This window comes from Pteropus vampyrus, unplaced genomic scaffold (genome assembly GCF_000151845.1).
Source record: "Pteropus vampyrus isolate Shadow unplaced genomic scaffold, Pvam_2.0 Scaffold12, whole genome shotgun sequence".
Lineage (NCBI taxonomy): Eukaryota > Metazoa > Chordata > Mammalia > Chiroptera > Pteropodidae > Pteropus > Pteropus vampyrus.
The window spans coordinates 14,333,778-14,353,328 of NW_011888793.1; the positions used below are offsets into that span (position 1 = coordinate 14,333,778).

The window sequence follows — 19,551 nt, forward strand, 5'->3', positions numbered from 1 at the left end:
TGTGCACATACTTCAAAGTAAGAAATATATATCATTCTTTCCAGATGAGCAGGCTGTAAGATTCCAGATTTAATATCAAGTACATCAAGAGAGGAAAAGAAAAATTATATTCCTAGAAAAAAATTAATCGTAGCATTCAGGCACATAAAAAACATTTTTTAGTTAGCAAATGAGACCCATATTATCATAAGCAATCACTCTGAATAATTAAATAATTATACACTTTAGAAAATCATTTAAAAATCTTTATGCTTTTCTAATTGTAGAACGAACATATTTCTTAAAAACTCAACATATATTTCTTAAAAACTCAAACATTATTTCCCTGATATCCATTTCTTCTAGTATTTCCTGTAGATATCCAGTGGAACTCTCCGTATTTTCCATTGGTACTTATACAACTAGTTTAACATCTGAGGTTAAGCATTATTACTTTGAACTTAGTCATTTCAAACCTAAGTAATATCAAAGTTTAAGCATTAAAATTTATCAAAGTTATAATGTTTATAATTTTAAATAGTTAGACAAGGATTATTAAAACATGTTCATACTGGTTTATGTGTTATCAATTAACATACTGTTATAAAAGAAGAGTATTTAGCTCTTTTTACTCTTAATCTATGCATAATCTTTATGCAGGGACACACATATGCACACACACAGAATTTTGCATCTTCCAAATACAATCATACTGTAATTTTGGATTAGATCTATATTCAAGCACTCACATTTAATGCTGATGTAGATATAACTAAATCCAAACCATGTAGTATACTGGGATTATCTCTTTTCATGAACCACTTTTTCTTTCCCCATTTTTTAAAAAATTTTATTTTATTAGTTTCAAGTATACAGTATATTGGTTAGACATTTATACAGTTTATGAAACGATCCCCCTGATTACTATATCTTTCCTCTGGCTCTACACATAGCTATTACATTACTGCTGACTGTATTTCCTATGCCGTGCTCCCCATCCCCGTGATCATCTATCAACTACTAGTTTGTACTTCCTTAACCCTTCACCCCATTGGCTGTAACCAGATTGTCTTCTATATTTGTGGGTCTGTTTTTGATTAGTTTGTTCTTTTTGTTCCTTAGATTTCGCATATAAGTGAAATCATAAGGTATTCTTCTTTCCCTTTGTGTTATAACCACCTCATTGGATGATTTGCCTAGTTTCTATGTAACTACCACTAATCCTCCTCTCAGTATAGTCTATAAAACAATGTTATATTAACACAATAGGTTATCTTCTGAATTTCATATGCTTCTGGAGACCTCCACTCTCCTGCTCTGATCTGGATTATTGCTGTCTTGGCCTGCTGCACAGGTCATTGTCCTGGTTCTTGTTATTATCCTGGGTCTTCCTCTTTCTTAACTTGCTTTCTGTTTGAAAGGAGTACATTCTCCTGTAATCTTCTGAGAATAGGTATATAAGAGGCAAATTTTCAAGGACATTTCATGTCTAAACTTCTTTATTCTACCATAATAATTTATTGAGAGTGTATGGAATTCTGGTTTAGATATTATTTACTCTTAGAACTTTAAAAGAATTTCTCCATGGAATTTCCTGGTCACTTATATATTATTTATTTATTTTTATCCTAAAGCTTTTAAGATTTATTAAATTGTCTACAAATATTTATTGAATATCTATTATGTGCCAGGCACTATTTTAGGTACCAGGGATACAGAAGTGAATAAAAGACACAAAAATTCTTGTCCTCTTGGCATTTACATTCAGCAGTGGTAAAAAAGATAAGTAACTAAAATATATAGTACATTAGATGGTGGTAAGTGCTAAGGAGAAAAATAAAGCAGGAAGTAGGTTATGAAAAATCTGAAGAAAAATGGAATTATATAGAGTAGCCAGAGAAGGTGACTTTTGAGTAAAGCCTTGAAAGATACATGGATATAGATTGGGTGGGTAAGGGAGATGGATGGCTTTCCAGGCAAAAGGAACAACAAGGTACAAAAGTTCTGAGGGAGTTATGGAAACTTTATTTCCTTTAGCATAATATTCTCAAGGTTCATAGGTGTTTTAGCATGTACCAGAATTTCCTTCTTTTTAAGGCCAAATAATATTCCATTGTATGTATATACCACATTTTGCTTATTTATTCATCCATCAATTGATATGTGAGTTACTTCAACCTTTTTGGCTATTGTGAATGATACTGCTATGGACATCAATATACAAATGTCTGTTGGAGACCCTGCTTTCAGTTCTTCTAGGTATATACCCAGAAGTAAAATTGCTGGGTCATATAGTAAATCTATTTTTAATTTTTGAGGAATTGCCATATGGTTTTTCATAGCATTTGCACTATTTTACATTCCCACAAGCAGTGCACAAGGTTTCCAATTTCTCCACATTCTTGCCAACACTCTCTTTTTTGTTTGTTTGTTTTTCTGTTTTGTAATAGCCATCCTAATGGGTGTGAAGTGGTACATCATTGTGGTTTTGATTTGCATTTCCCTAAAGATTAGTGATGTCGAACGTTTTTTCATGTGCTTATTGCCTATTTGTATATTGTCTTTGGAGAAATGTCTATTCAAGCCCTTTCCCCATTTTTTAAATTAGGTTGTTTGGTTTTTGTTGTTGTTGGGTTATCCCTTTGGCTCTTGAGATTGTGGTTTTTTTCTTGCCAATTCATCTTCTAATGATTCTAAAAGCATTGGAAAATAAGTGGAAAGAAGAAAAGTTAGTAAAAAGTAGTATTCCATTTTAATGGATATGATCATTACATCCGGTTCTACATAAGCAAGGCAGTTTCAAAGCTTCAACAGATGGTGCACAGCAATTGTGCTTTACTGATATAGTTACAACAAATTCCATTAAATTAAAAATCTCACTTAGCATATGCCTTCAACAGTTGTTCTCTCTGAAACTAATTTCTGTAGCAAAGACATTGTTTGTTTTTTGTGTGTGTGTCTGTGTTTGCCACTTGTAGTGTGTTTAAATCATTGAAATTTGAGATTTTCTACAAAACATTACATTGGTATTCTGTTAGTAGTTTATTTCAATAAAGTTGAGAGTAGAAGGATGGAGGAATAAAGAGCTCTTTCATTCTGATAAAAGGTACAATAAAGGAAGGGGCATTAATAAACTGGGGAAGATTTGTAAATGAGATATAAGTTTATGAATTTCTCCATGAAAATGAACAATACATCCTGAAGCTGTTTTGCTATAGATTGCAATATATATTAATTTTAGTGGCAGGTAATACTATAAATCATTTTTGATTTCACCAAGCTCATTAAAATAGAATTCTACTTACAGTTCAGATTTTTTAAAAATTAGTAATTACTTATTAAAACTGGTAAATGATACAAACAAATCCGACTGGGCCAATTTGATTTCATTATGTCAAAATATTATTTAATATGAGGTTAAGATAAATTTTTCATTCTGTGAAGTCTATCCAAGTTCTTTAGAAAGCAGAATTTTTCTTTTGTACAAATCTTGAACAATTTTTGGAGGAACACTAATGAGGAATGACTATTGTGAACAATGCAGAGAAATATAAATAAAACCATTCGGTCTGAATTGACTACTGAACATTTAATAATATTGGAGAACTCATCATCATTTCAAGTTCATTGTAGGTCTAAAGGAAATTCATCATCTCCAACTTGTTGGATGTTCCTAATATCAGTCCCTTATCTCCGTTACTGATTGCTACCATCTAAATCCAGAACCCACTCGACAACCATGCAGGCAGCAAGTTCTCAGTTTGATTAATCATAAGAGTTTGGTAAAAGTAAACTTCTTTAAAGCTTGCTTTCATCTTGTATCCTTCCCATGCAAAACAATTTTAATGGCTCATTCTTTACATCAAGTCTTTAAACTCTGGTCTTCTTGAGTTCTCACAATTTGGCATTACCTTGCATATACGACAAGATTTGTTCTTCCCCCTAGTGTGCTATCTCTGCTGTTAGGCCCCTCCCCTCATTGTCCTGACTCTTGCAGCCTCTTGTCTCTGGCCTCTCTTTCCAAAGCCTTACCCTCTGAGTTCTGACCCATTTCTTGCTCTTGATTCCTATGTCCCTCAGAGTTTGAACTTTTCAGTTTACATTCTAATTATACACTGTTTCTGTGATTTTATACCTATGAGTTGCCTCTTCAATTACATTATAAACTCCTTGAAGGCAGTTTAAGTGTTTCATGGGAAACCCAGTCATTTCAGATGTAGTTCTACTCACTTTTTAACATTTCCTCTGCTAATGCCCTCATCCAAGCTTCCATAATCCCCCATCAGAACTGCTGCAACAACCAAAGGACTGGTCTCCTGTTTATTCTTCCCATTCCACAATCCATGTGTCATCTGCAGCCAGTGATCTTTTGAAAATGCAAATCTAATCCTGACACTCCCTTGCTTGAAACCCTTCAAATGGTCCCCCATTGATCTTAGGCCCACAATAGCTGGCCTGTTATTCCAGGCTTTATTGGAATGCCCTGATCAGACATAGACATTCTCTGTTATGTGGTTATGTAATAGAAATAGGTATATAAATGTACTAATAATTGCTAGAGCCATGGTGGACTAGTAAATGTTTGACATTGAGATCTTCAGGAAAAAGAAAAAACCCAACAACTTCGATTTGTAATGTTTGCCAATTTCTGTGGTGTAGCATCTCCCACTATAGTCAATTTCACACCACCAAGGTCACTGAGGCAGAGTTTGAAAGTGATTCTAGCAATAAGTTCTTATAAGTTGGCACAAACTGTGTCCAGCACACCACTGGCTGGAACACTGTACAGACACAATGAATCTGTTGGGAAAATCAATGACTTGACTTTATACAAGTATCTCATATAGATTAGGTTTCTTCAGCTTTGGAAAAATCACACGAGAAATAGGTTAAATATATCTAATCATATAGTATGAATACAATATCATAGGTTTCGCTCTGTAATAGGGTTCTCCAGAGAACCAACAAGAAAATACGTACATATCTGACAGAGAAGTCAATGTTTTAAATCCCAGTCCAAGGAAAGGAGAAGATGAGATGAGACATTCTAGTTCAACAGTAAGGCAGGAAAAAGGAGTGAATTCCTCTCTACACTGCCTTTTGTTCTGTTCAGACTCACAGTGGATTGGTTGATACCCATCCACGATGGGGAGGGCAATCTACTTTACTGAGTCCACAAATGCAAATACGAATCTCATCTGGAAACATCCACACAATCACACTCAGAAATAAAGTCTAATCTAGGCACTCTGTGGCCAGTCAAGTTGACACATAAAATTAACCTTGACATATTCCTCCCTAGAATAATAAAATTTAAAGTTGCCATTTTCAGAAGGTAGTTTAAAGCAAATACAAGAAAGTACTACAGTATTGCAGATCAGACTGGACAAACTTTTTTTTTAAAGAATCGGAAAATATTTTAGGCTTTGCAGGTGATATTGTCTGTCACAATTACTCAAATCTGTCATTGTAGCATCAAAGTAGCCTTTAATGTTATATAAAGAAATGGAAGGAACTGTGTTCCAATAAAACTTTATTTACAAAAACATGTGGTGAGCCAGATTAGTTTACTGACCTCTGATCTAGATTAATTAAAATGATAGAGGTAGGGAATAGCGATTATCTAGATCACAATGAAACAATCTTGCAGTCTGAATTCTCACACCCTAGATGTTTTTTAAGCCAATCCTCCAAGCAGTGACAGACTCAGGATGGACATATAACCTAACTCTGGCCAGTGAAGCTAGGAAGGAAACATGCTGAAGAGCATCTGGGGAAAGTCCTAATAGGGGCAACTGTTGTTCTGCCCCTTTTGGACCTTGCCTTGATGAGCTGTGACACCTGGAACCACTACAGCAACCAACCTGAGGGTGAAGACAAAACCGAGGAAGGCAAGGCCAAGAGATGGAAAGAACCAAATCAACCAACCATGGAGCCTGACCTACTTCTTCTGGACTTCCTGTGATAAAATATGAATTTTCCTATTGTGTAAATCTGTCACAGATGGGGTTTCTGTAAATTGAGCTACAAGTGTCCTAATTGATTCAATTATGTTTTCTTCCAAATTTCTTTTAGTTACAAATGGCTCATCCATGTAGGGAATTTCTTGTCTTTTTTAAGAAACATAATCACAATATTTTATTTTTCCCTGAAAAGGGATTAAGATTGCCATACTGAATCAGGGGAAAAGGAATAGTATTCCTCAGTTTCTTTAACAGTTATTTTCCTACCACAAGGCAAATACCCTGAAAGCACTAGCCCTGCTTTGGGAGCTAATTCCCTTTAGGCTCTTTCTCTGACTCTACATAGCAGACACTGTTGACCACCCACCCTGCAGCCATTCCATCCACTCATCTTTCTGTGATCAGAATCTTGATTTTGTTCAGCTATGAGGAGACTGAATACTTAAGAAAAGTCTGGATCTTTCCCCAGCCCTAGAATAATCTTAATTAATCTAAGCTAATTATAAAAATTCCATTTTCCTTGCCAGTGAATGATTTAGGAATGGACAGGTCTATGATTCTGAACAGTGAGTTTGAAAGTTTTTCTCAGTCTGAAAAAGGTATATAAAGGAGGCTTCAGTGTTGCGAAATACTTGAAGCTGTTGCAGCTATCCTGAAAGCTCAAGGTCACAAGTCAACATTACCAGCAAAGCGCAGCAGAAGAATGAAGAGAACCTGGATCCTCAGTGATCGCAATAAACCGCTTCTTAACCAAGTCTGGAATCACCCTACCTCAGGTTTTTTATGTTGCTAGTGCCAAAATGAGTTGATCTTCTGTTAAATGCTGCTGAAACCTTACCAACTGGAAGACTCACTAATAGATTGCATCTGGGTGTCTTTACTTATCTAAACAAGTTAAGAAGGAACAGCATGATGTCTCTACTGCACTGATCTCTCTCTGAGATTGTATATATACTGGCATTGGTAAATGATACTCTGGAATCTATGAAGACTGTATGGGAGCAGACTTATCTTAAAATATATTTATATATATTTTTTGTTTTTCAGGTGAGGCAATCCTTGGTTGACCTCACAGATTGCAAGGACCTTGTCAGCTTACAATCTCTCATTTTTTAACATTTTATGCCTACGGCACCCGGTCTTTCTAGGTGGTCTCCCATTCAAGTACTAACCAGGCCTGACCCTGTTTAGCTTCTGAGATCAGACAGGATTGGACTTGTTCAGGGTAGCATGCCCGTAGACAGGCTTATTTTAAAATATTGACAAATCTAATGAGTAACCCAAAATGTTTCATACATCTAGGATAACTTAGAATTTTTATTCATTCATTCATTCATTCATTCATTCGTTCATTATGGCAACATTGGTTAACGAAATCTAGTAAGTTTCAGGTGTACAATTCAACAGTATGTACATACTTTAGATCACAGGCTGTAAAATTAATCACTTAAAATATTGCAGCAAAGATTATACTAAAATAATTAGGTCTCAATACATTTAGAAAAATTACTATGAGATAATTTGAGTTTTTGCCATTGTTTCACTCAAATTTTCAGGCAATTTGTTATTATTTAATTCAGCATCCCTTAATTATCAAAGTAAAACATGAGAACCAGTTTTAGGTAAAGGAATTTTGCTCTTAATATCCCATCTTCACCAGCAGAAAATATTTTAAGTTCATTAAAAACCTCTTTTATGTTGCTGTGTGTCAAATTTTTCTTTTTATTCCTTTTATTTGGACACATTTTCTAGTCCCAAAAATGTGGTAATTATGATTTTATATTGTATTTTCACAAAGAATAATAAAAATAATCTCATTAGTATAAAGAATACAGAAAATCACTATGCTGTATAATACCCCAAGGAATGATAAAGTGCCTACATTTCTCTTAGTGGTCATTCATGAAATCTTAAAGAGAATATAATATTTTTTCTTGTTTATTTAGCAAAACATTCTGCAGAATGAAACAAATACAATCATATACTTTTAAAGTTAAATAGAATAATTCATTATTACCAAGAAGAAATAAATGTATCATCGCTCTTGCCCTGTATTTTTAGCTTTAAGAAAAATCTCTTCTATAATGGATCAGCATAATAATGAGAGCGAGGACTAATGAAGTCATTATTCATCTTTAAGTACAAGTAATATCATACTAATTTTTTCTTTTAAGTTTCTTGTCAGTGCAACATGTGAGAGAAAAATGAACTCACGTTAACTTTTCATCCTTCCACTAGTCCCCATCCCTTCAAATCAATCACTTAAGTCAATCAACATCATATTCTTTTGTCCATTGTGTTTGAAAAATTCAAATCAGAATTTTAAATAAGGAAGGAAGTGAAAATGCTTTTTTCTAATATTCCAGTAATGAATATACCACTCACCTCAAAGTCTGCCAGCTGAAAATAGTGCAAAATTGCCATAATGAGCTGGTTGCCTTTTTTCTTCTCTCCAAGTTCTTTCAAGTCTATTCAAAACTCTAGAGGAAAAACTGCCTCATAATAATACATAGTGAACATTTATGTAACATAGTTTTAAAGAACTTTCACATATATTATCTCTTGTGCCTATACTAACAACACTGTAAAGATCATAAAACATTTAAAATTTCTAGTTTTAGATAAGATGGCAACTAGCACAAGCCATTGGACCCTCCTTTCTGATTCGATTCCTATGTCAACACTGGCTGTGTCGTGGGCGTTTTGGAGAGATCGATGGATATCAGAAGTGTTCAGAAATCAACATCAGAATGTGAAAAACATCAGAATGTGATAGAAGGCTGTTGTATCTGAGATGGGAGGAAAGCATCAGAGAATGTGGTCTGGAGTAGGAGAGGGCCAGGGATAACAGGTGGGGGACAAATTGGGAGAGAGCTCTCTCATAGGGCCATTTTCTTTCCTCCACTACTATAGGGCAAGAAATCAGCAGTGCAGGCCCAAGACAGCGGTGTAAGATCAGGGCAGGAATTTGGCTGGAGAAATCCATTGCTCAGGCTGGCAGGAATAAATAATTTATTAAAGTTTATTAAGATCTAATATAAATATCTAATCACTATGTTGTACACCTAACACTAATATAATATTGTATGTCAACTACGATTAAAAAATAAATTTAAAGAATTTTTAAAAGTCTAAATAAGTAATGCCCAACAACGAAATTAAAGTTTAATCTGATACTGAAACTCCAGATGGTATCAACATCAGTATGGAGATGGCGTAATGGAAAATGAGAAACGCTTGTTAAAATTCTTAAGTTACTGAGGAATGGGTGGGTAAGATTTAGAGATTAATAACATTTAAACTTAGCTTGAGAAATAAATATAATTATTTGTCTTATAAGTTAGAGCTCTAAACTATTATAAATGAATTTTAACTGTCCAATTCAAGTTAGAATAAAACACAAAGAACAAAACAAAGCATGCTTGAAGGAAATCAAGAATTAAATATACATAAATAAGTCTCAATATTACAGTGGTTATGATATATGTAAATGGTTATAACTCTCTAATTATAAGCAGAGATTCTCAGGCTGATAGCAAAACAAGTTCAGTAATATACAATCTAGAAGAAATATATTAAAAATAAGTATATAAAGAAAAGCTGAAAATAAGGATTGAAAATATAACAGGAAAACAAAAAAATCTGAGGCATCAACCACAAACAAGATTGTTATAGACTGATTAAAGGTTGTTATAGACTGATTAAAGGATCAAGAAAGTATAATGGATACACATACCTTCTAAAAACTGAGGCGAAATTTGTATTCATATTTTTTAAGTTTTTGAGCATTCACAAAATTTAATTCTATACCTTCCCACATAAGAGGCATCCATACATTTGAAAGAATCAAAATCATAGGAAATATTTTTTCACACAGTGCAATTAATTTACAAGTCAATAGAAAAAGAATCACTTAAAATTTTCATATATGTCATAATTAAATAATCTCTGGTATAACCCTGAGTTTTAAGAGTAAATCATAAGGTAAGTTATATAAAATTTAGGACTCATTAATAAAGAAATTGTTATATGATAAACAGTTAAAATAATACTGAGAGAAAAACTAGATAATTAAATTTATCTCCCTAAAAATGAATACTGAAAACAAATAAGCTATTGGATTCAAGAGGATGGAAAAAGTCATTAAAAAAAGCAAAGGAACAAAGATATATAGATTAGGGAAAAGATAATGAAATAACAATTAAAACAAAAACTATTAGAATGATTAATAGAATCAAAATCTTGTTCTTTAAAATGACTAATGAGATAGAAAAATCTGTGACAAAAAAGAAACAAAGCACAATGAGAGAAGATGCAAATAAACAAACCCCAATTCTCTGAATCTTAAATATTTAGTTAATGATAAAGTTAATAAGTTTAAAGCTGCAGGATCTAATTATGTGATTTGTGAGGAAAATAAGTTTCATATGTTAGGGATTTTCACTGAGGTTCTTATATGTAGCTGCTATGGTATGAATATCTGTGTCTCCCCCATTCCCCCCCATATATTGAAATCCTAACTTCCAAAGATGATGATATTAGGAGGTGGGGCCTTTAGGAGGAGCTTAAGTCATGAGGGCAGAGCTCTCATGAATAGGCTAAGTGCCTTATGAAAAAAAGGCCCAAGAAAGATCCCTTGTCCCTTCTACCTTGTGAGGCCAAAGAGAGAAGGCACTGGATGAACCAGAAAGCGGACCCTCACAAGAACGTAACCATGCTGGCTCCTTGATCTCAGACTTCTCAACCTTTAGAACTAAGTTATATAAAAATATCTGTTGTTTATAAACGACCCAGTCTGTGGTATTTTGTCATAACGACAAAAATGCACTCAGACACTCGCCATCACTTCCAAGATATTTTAAATTGTCAACAAAAACCATGACCTTTACTGTTATTTAAAGCAGTCTCTCAAATAAGAAACTCTCAAAGAGTAACAGCTTTTGTTTAGAAAAACATCCTTAGATTATTCACTAAGACAAGAGGACCACGATGGACAAAAGCTCACTCTTTTTGAAGTCATTTGAGTAAGCAATAAACACAGGTACTCAGTGCCCGCAGGCTGAGAATGCTAAACATCTTGCAATAAGATGGGCAGTACTACATGACCAAGCACTGCTTGCCCAATATGCCTCTAGGTCGAGGACAAACTGGTGACTTGCCCAGGAGTCCCTCTGTTTACTTTCAGGTCTAGACATTTGTTTTCACTGCATTACCGTTGTCATGAAGGAATAAAGTTTTATAAAAAATAGCTCCTAACAGAATTTTAAGGGAAACAAATGTTTCTGTAGGCAACTTGCTGAGAGAAGAGTATCCAAAATTTCAAATCAGTAATATAAGAGGAAAGAAAACTTATAATTATGTGCATGCTTGCTCTTATATCAGGTAATATGCAAGAAGCTGTCATATGTATGACAACTATTTTTAAATGATGCTTTTAAGAAAATTCTGTTTTGGGCCATTAGGCGTCACTCTTTCCCCACCCCTTTGCTGGTTTTTATGATACAGAATCAGGGCAAAGGGCGGAAAGAGATAGAATTGGAAATGGGTATGCAGTAAAAATGTTAAATTTCTCTCTGGAGAGAGAAAAAAGACCAGAGATGGGAGGAAAGGGGAGTACACAAAAGAAAATAAGCGCAGGTTTCCGGGGAAAGTTTTTGGTGGGAATGGGAGCGATGCTTTGGGAGAGCTATGGGATGAGCAAAATAGCAAAGGAAAAAGATTTTAAGCGATGTTGCCATGGGTTTTGATTTAGTTTCCACATAGTATTCTGAGAGATGAGTATAAAGATTAGAATCACTTTTGTTTACTTTTGGATATTGAGTTGCATTCATTTGAATGTGACGTGGAGGCTGAGACTGGCCCACAGAGCCACTGATATAAATTCGGGTAACACATGTTAACTCATTTAAATCCTTATAAAAACTCTAAGTACTTAATTATCATCCCTATTTTATACATGCGAACACCGAGGCTCAGAGATGCCGTATTTTCCCCCAAATCACTCTAATTATAAATGATGAAACAGATTTCTAACGCAGATCTATCTGATGTCAATATATATGCTTGTACATTGTACTAACTGCCTATTTTCTAATAGATAATATTAAAGGACTGTTTTTGACTAGGAGGACAAGCGTCACAGAAGTATGTTCTATTTGTAGTTGGGCTAGCAGAGCTTACGATAATACTGTTGTTCCCCCACCCCCAGAATGACATCGAAATGCTCATCTTCACCTAACCTCTTATTTCTGTTCTGACATATTCCATCCCAGTAGTGTTTCGACACTCGAGCTGTGGAATCAGACGAACCTAAGGTCAGGAGCTGGCCCTTTCACCTGCTAGCTCTGTGACCTCAGTTTCCGCATGTTAATGGTGGTTATTCCCGTCCTTGTGTCATAAGCTTTTTGTGGGGATTAAGTGAACATGCAAATAAGAGCACCAAGAATAAAGTGTTCAATAAATGGTTCCTCCCCACTTTCCACATTGTTATTATCTCCCTAGAGTGAAAGGTGTCCCTAACCAGAAGGCCGCCCAAGTACAGACAATACCAAATCCAGGTCATTCCTCACTTTCTGGCCTGTGATGAGCTTCTGGGAAGCTCATTTCTGTATTTCTGTATTTCCTCCCAATTTTCATCCATTGACTGTACCCCTCTTGGAGGGTACTAGGAGTGAGAAGCCTGCAAAGCCTCTGAAAATATTAACTATCTGGCCCTTTAAAAAAAAAAAAAAAAAAAAGGGTGGACTGCAGGCAAATAGCAAAGGGAGCTTGTAGGGAAGGGGGAAAGCTCCAAAAAGAGGAAGCAAATCATGCAGAGGCCAAATCAACTCTATAATTTATTCCCAAGATACCGAGGTACCTTCATCTCACTTCATAGAACAGCCAGGAGAAAACTGATTTTAAGTTGAATCAAATTCTTAAGGCAGAAAGGAAACTTAACTTTTTAGGGAAGCCTGTGATGAATCACTTTTTAAAACAAAGACTCTTTTGTAATCTCTTCAATTTAACTCTTTTATAAACTTGGGAGTTTTGCACATTGATTTTTCTCAAAACAGGAAGTCTCAAACCTTGGTTTCTACTTATATATCAATTTCCCTAGTCATTTTCAGTTTTGACATAGATATGACTTTATAGGGGATTTTAAGAATAAACAGGAACTGGAAATGGAAGTCAGCATAAAAGCAATTTAAATTAGGTTGTAAAACCAAAGGATTTCCTAATTTTAACTTTTTGTTTTTTAAAGAGAAGCTTGTTAAGCGCTTGGAACTTGCCAGGGAGTGTTCTCAGCACTTTACGTATATTAAGCATTTCCTTACAAAGTAGTCTGCAAAGTGAGTGCTATTGTCTGAGACACAGAGAGGCTACAACATAACTGCTGATGTTATCCTTGACCCTTCCTTACACCTGGCCTTTGTGGTGGAGCTCATAAAAACTCAATCAGGACACATATTTGATGCGAGACCCTGATTATTTTCTGTCTGCAGTCTGGTTACTTTTGGTCCAGATATAAACCATTCCCCTTCACTTTTGCTTTATCTAAATAGAGAATTTGAAGTCATTTATTCTCTCCCACTTTTAAAGCACTTTGGGCTTTGAGGAAAATTAGAGAACCTTGCCACCCTGTGGCTGCTCATTGTATGTGACAATAAGGTGGCCACCTTCTGGTCAAGAGCAGGGAGTGTTGCCTGCCTTCTACCTTGCTACTCAAGTCTGCCAAAGCATCTCTCAAAGAGCAGAGCTGGCCTTTCCTCAGAGGTCATTGTCTTTAAAAATCTCTTCTTCTACCCAGAGCTATCCTGATAAAAACTGAATTAGCAGAGTTTTTTCCTCTGTTCTTCAAGTCAGGAAGTTTCATGGGACACAGTCCAGCAACAATGGGCTACCACTCCTTTGATTTTATTTCGTGTTTAGAAAGATCAGATATTCACTATTTGTGCCCTTTAAAAAGGGATTCACAGTTGGCCAGAAAATTGTGAATTCTAAAATATCCACAGTCACCTCCTGTATCTTGAACTTCATCTCCAAAGCAGAGAAAGAAACACATAGGTATCTCTTGTTTTAAACCATTCATTCATGCAATTAAAATGTTGCATACGAACTGTAATTTTTAAATAATTGTTTTATTTTTCAGTTACAGTTGACATGTAATATTATATTAATTTCAGGTGTACAACATAGTGATTAGACATTTATATAACTTAAGAAGCAACCACTCTGATAAATTTATTACCCATCTGACACCATACACAGTTGTTACAACATTATTGACTATATTCTTTATGCTATACTTTACATCCCAATGACTGCTTTGTAACTACCAATTTGTACTTCTTAATCCCTTCTCTTTTCTCTTGCTCTCTCTCTTCTCTTTCTGGTATGCTTGGTGTTGTCCCAGATGCCCCTTGGACTATCCTCATTTTTTTGAATTATTTTTTCTTTTTCTGTTCTGGTCGAATGTTTTCTGCTACCTTATCTTCCAAATCACTGATTCAATCCTCTGCTTCATCTAACCTGCTGTTGATTCCCTCTAATGTGTTCTTCATTTAAATTATTGTATTCTTCATTTCTGATTGGTTCTTTTTATGTTTTCTATCTTCACTTTTATATTTCCTATTTCTTTGTTGAAGTTCTCACTGAGATTATTGAACACCCTTATAACCAGTGTTTTGAACTCTGCATCTGGTAGATTGCTTGTCTCCAATTTGTTTAGTTCTTTTTCTGGAGCTTTGTTCTCTTTCATTTGAGACATGTTTTTTTGTCTCCTTATTTTGGCTGCCTCCCTGTGTTTGTTTCTATGTATTAGGTAGGGCTCCTAAGTCTCCCAGTCTTAGCAGAGTGGCCTTATGTAGTAGGTGTCCTGTGGGGCTCAGGGGCCCAGTCTCCTTGGATGCCTGAACCAGGTGCTCCAGGTATGTCCCTTGTATGGGTTGTCTATATCCTCTTGTTGTTAAGCCTTGGCTGCTGTTGGCTCATCAATGCGAGAGACTAACCCTCAAGCTGATTGGTTCTGAGGACTGGTCATGACTATAGTGGAGGAGCTGTTGTGCAGGGGCTGACATTATGGAGCAGGATTTGTTTTAGTGGGACTCTGGTGCCTGCCAAATCTGCCGCTTGGGTTTGTTGTTTATGGAGGTGGTCGGATGGCGCTTTGTTGTGTTCTGAAGCTGGCCACTGGGTGTGTTGGTTCTGGGGTCTCTTGGGAGGGGCTCTGTACAGGCCAAGATCAGCTGCTGCCTGTGCCCAGGGCCAAGTGGTGTGAGCTACAAAGTGATCTGCAGATAGATTCCACTGGTGCTGGGCTTGGAGGTGCCTGGGAGAGGCTGAGAACCGCGGCCAACTGCTGCTAGTGCTAGGCTTGGGTCTGTTTAGCAAGTGGTATGGGGCCAGATGCTTCTTGTTTGGAATTTGTGAACCTTTGAGAGATTTTAGAAAAGTCCACAGCATGAGCCAAGATAGGTCATTTGTATGGAAAAGCATTGGAAGCAGTTTGGGTGGGCTTGCTAGTTAGGTGGGGTGGGGTCTCAGAGAATCACTAGGGCAGAGCTAAGGGTATTAGCTAGGTTGATGGAGACTCAGATATGGTGCCCATTGCATGTGCAGGCTGAATGAGGAGAGGGCTTAAAAAAGGAAAATGGCAGCTGCCTGCACTTCTGTCAGGGAAAACCTGCCCCTCCAGTCATCACCTAAAGTCAAATACTTCAGTTCCTCCACATATGCTTCTAGCACTTTTTTAGCTGCTGCCCCAGCACTAGAGCTCAGAATGAGTGAGTCCGTCAGCAAGTAAGTCTATGCGTGGGCCCTTTAAGAGGAACTGTTGAGACTCCTACAGCCCATCCTCTCACTCAGCCACAATTTCTGCTGGTTTTTACAGCCAGAAGTTATGGAGACTTCTCTTCCCAGCATTGGAACCCCGGGCTTGGAAGCCTGGTGTGGGGCTGGGACCCCTTGCTCCTCAGGGAGGACCTCTGCAGCCAATATATCCCTCCCAATTTTTAACCACCACATGTGAGTATGGGACTAGCCTGTTCCACAGCTCTGCCCCTCCTACCAGTCTCCAAGTGGTTTCTTCAATACGTCTTTAGTTGTAGGACTTCTGTTTAGCTAGACATCAGGCAGTTCTCAATGATGCTTGTTCTGTAGTTTAGTTGTAATTTTGATATGGCTGTGAGAGGAGGCAAGCACAGCATTTATATACTTTGCCATCTTGACCAGAAGTATGTAAATTGTATTTTTGCATTTCTAGCCACAATGAAGATCTGGGTACATTGTTTCCTCAAATAATTCATAAATCACAGTTTTTGATATTTGGTTTTCTCAACTCTAGATAGGCTCTATTCATGATTTCCAATTACCTGTTGGTGGATATGTGTCTAGCTTGCTGTGTAAAAATGACTTGGGGAAAATACAACACAATCACAAAAAGATTCCTGAGCCCCTCTCCAAAGATTCTGATTCAGTAGGTCTGTGGTGAAGTACGGGCATCAGCATTTCTAAATGCTCCCAGGAGACACCGATAATCAATGAGCTTAGGGAACCACTGTGCCTACACCACATTTAGTGACCATAATTAAGATTGTGGTTAACACATAATTAGATACTTTTTTCACTCATCAAGTTGGAAAACAAGAAGAAAAATTGTAAATATTCCCTTCTGAGGATGATACAGGGAACAAGATATTCTCATTCCCTGCTGCTGAGAGTGTAAGCTGCTGCAAAAGGTTAAAAAAGTAATTATTTATTTTTAAATATCTAACACGTTAAATTGGCACAGCAATCCCAACTTAGAACCCAGAATATAAGGATTAAAGACTAAGACTTTTATTATGGTATTATTTGTAGGAACAAACAAGTGGGAACAAATGAATAATGAAATAAAGTAGGATCTAGTTGTTCAATAAAGCATTATGCAATATTTAAAAAGAATCAATTAGACCTGAATGTTTCAACCTGAAAAAAGTCTATATACTGTTCAATCAAGGAGTTGCTGAGTTTTATACACATACACACATACAAATACACACACACATAAGTGTGTGTGTATATAATGTGTATATATATATGATTATATATTCTCATTTATAAAAAGAAAAAGAAAAGTTGATGAAGCTGGAGTATTGGTTATATATGTAAATAGGAAGAAAGATGTAAAAGGATAAATGAACAGGACAAACAAACAGAGACTTAGAGACATGGACAATAGACTAATGGTTACCAGAGGGTGGAGAGGAGGGGGAAGGTGGGAGGTAGATGGGGTAAAAGTGGTCAAATATGTGGTGACAGAAAGAAATCTAACTGTGGGAGGGGAAGCACACAATGCAGTATATATATGCCTTATTGTTAAATTGTACACTTGAAACTTACTGGATTTCATTAACCAATGTTACCAAAAAAATAAATTAATTAAATTTTTTTTTTAAAAAAGGACATATCATTTTAACATTGGCTCCTTCATGGTGGGAAGAGAATGGGAGAATTATTGATTTTTAACTTTTTTTCATACATTTCTACATTTCACTTGTCACAAACAACATGAATTTTCATTTGATTGATGTTTGCTGATGTATAGAAACTGGTTTTTGTGTGTTGATCTTGTACCCTGCAACTTTGCTGAATTTGTTAAATAACTATAATAGGTTTTCTTTGTGGGTTTTTTTTTTTTTCAGATTCTTTGGGATTTTTAAAATATAGAATCATGTCATTTGTAAATAGAGATAGTTTTACTTCTTTTCTAATTTGGACGTCTTTAGTTTCTTTTTCTTGCTTCATTACTCAACTAGAGCTTCCGGTACAATGTTGAATTGCAGTAGTGAAAGTGGGCGTCCTTCTCATGTTTCTGGTTTGAAGGGGAAAGTTTCTAGTCTTTCAGCTTTGAGTATCATAGTAGATTTTTCATAAATGCCCTTTGTTGATGAAATTATGTTGAGAAAATTTACTTCCATTCCTAATTTTCTGAGTATTTTTATCATGTAGGGGTATTGGTTTTGTCAAATGCATTTTCTGTGACAAGCATCTGTGAGGTGATCATGTGGGTTTTTCCCACAGTTATATTAATGTGGTATATGACATTGATTGATTTTCTTATGCTGAATCACCTTTGTGATTCACTTAGACACTCCTACTTAGTCAGAGTGTCTAATACTCTATTACTCAGTTGGCTACAATTTCCTAATATTTTAATGAGAATTTTTACACCATATTCATCAAGATATTGGCCTGTAATTTTCTTTTCTTATGGTATCTTTGTCTGGTTTTGTTTTTAAGGTGATGCTGGCCTCATAAAATGAGTTTGGAGGTGCTTTCAAACTCATTTTATGGTTTTTGTATCTTGTATTTTCATTTCATTTGTCTCAAGGTAATTTTTAAATTCCCTTGACTTCCTCTTTAACTCAATGGTTGTTAAAGACTATATTGTTTAGTTTTCACAGATTTGTGAATTATCCCATTTTCTTGCTGTTATTGATTTCTAGTTTCATTCTATTGTGATTGGAAAAGATATTTGGCATGATTTCAATTTTTTTTAAAAAATGTTAAGACTTGTTTTGTTATCAAACATGTGATCTATCCAGGAAAATGTTCCATGTGCACTTGGAAAAAATGCATATTTGTCTGCTGTTGGTTAGAAAGTTCTGTTGATGTCAGTTAGGTTCTTTCAATATGTAGTATTGTTCAAGTCACTTGTTTCTTTATTGATTTTCTAAGTGTTCTATCCATTATTTTAAATGGGATCTTAAAGTCCATATTATTATTGTATTGCTGTTAATTTCTCTTTTTTGATTTATTGATATTTGCTTTATATATTTAGGTGCTCTGATATTGGACACATATATATTTATAGTTGTTCTACCTTCTTATTAATTGACCCTTTTATCATTATATAATAACCTTCTTCGTCTCTAGAGACAGTTTTTGACTTGAAGTTTATTTTGCCTGCTATAAGTATAGCCATCCCTACTGTTTTTTGGTTACTATTTGCATGGAATATCTTTTTCTATCCTTTCACTTTCAGCCTATATATGTCTTTAAATCTAAAGTGAATCTTGTAGACGGCATATTGCTGGGTCTTATTTTCTAAATCCATTCAACCATTCTATATCTTTTGATTGGAGAGTGTCTTAGTCCATCCAGGCTACTATAACAAGATACCACAGACTGGATGGCTTACAAACAACAGAAATTTATTTCTCACAAGAGAAATTTAATTCTCATAATTCTGGAAGCAGGAAGTCAAGATCAGGGTGTCAGCATGATCAAGTGAGAGCCCTCTTTTTGAGTTGAAGACTTTTCATTGTATCTTCACATGGCAAAGGGGCATGGAAGCTCTCTCGAGCCTCTTTTATAAGGGCATAATCTCATTCATGAGGGTGGAGGCTTCATGACCTAATCACTTCCCGAAGGCCCCACCTCTAATACCATCACATAGGGCATTACAATTTCAATATATAAATTAGAGGGGACACAAACATTCAGACCATAGCATTATTCCCCTGTCCCCCAAATTCATGTCCTTTTTGGATGCAAAATACATTCATTCATACTAATAGTCCCAAAGTTTTAACTTGTTCCAGCATCAACTCAAAAATCTAAAGTCCAAAGTCTCATATAAATACTT

At 35.6% G+C, this 19,551-nt stretch overlaps 1 pseudogene; it reads right to left on the reverse strand.

The window, feature by feature from the left end:
* Window positions 1-7,065: 7,065 nt before the first annotated feature.
* On the reverse strand, window positions 7,066-7,184 carry LOC111732912 (annotated as a pseudogene).
* Window positions 7,185-19,551: the final 12,367 nt, after the last annotated feature.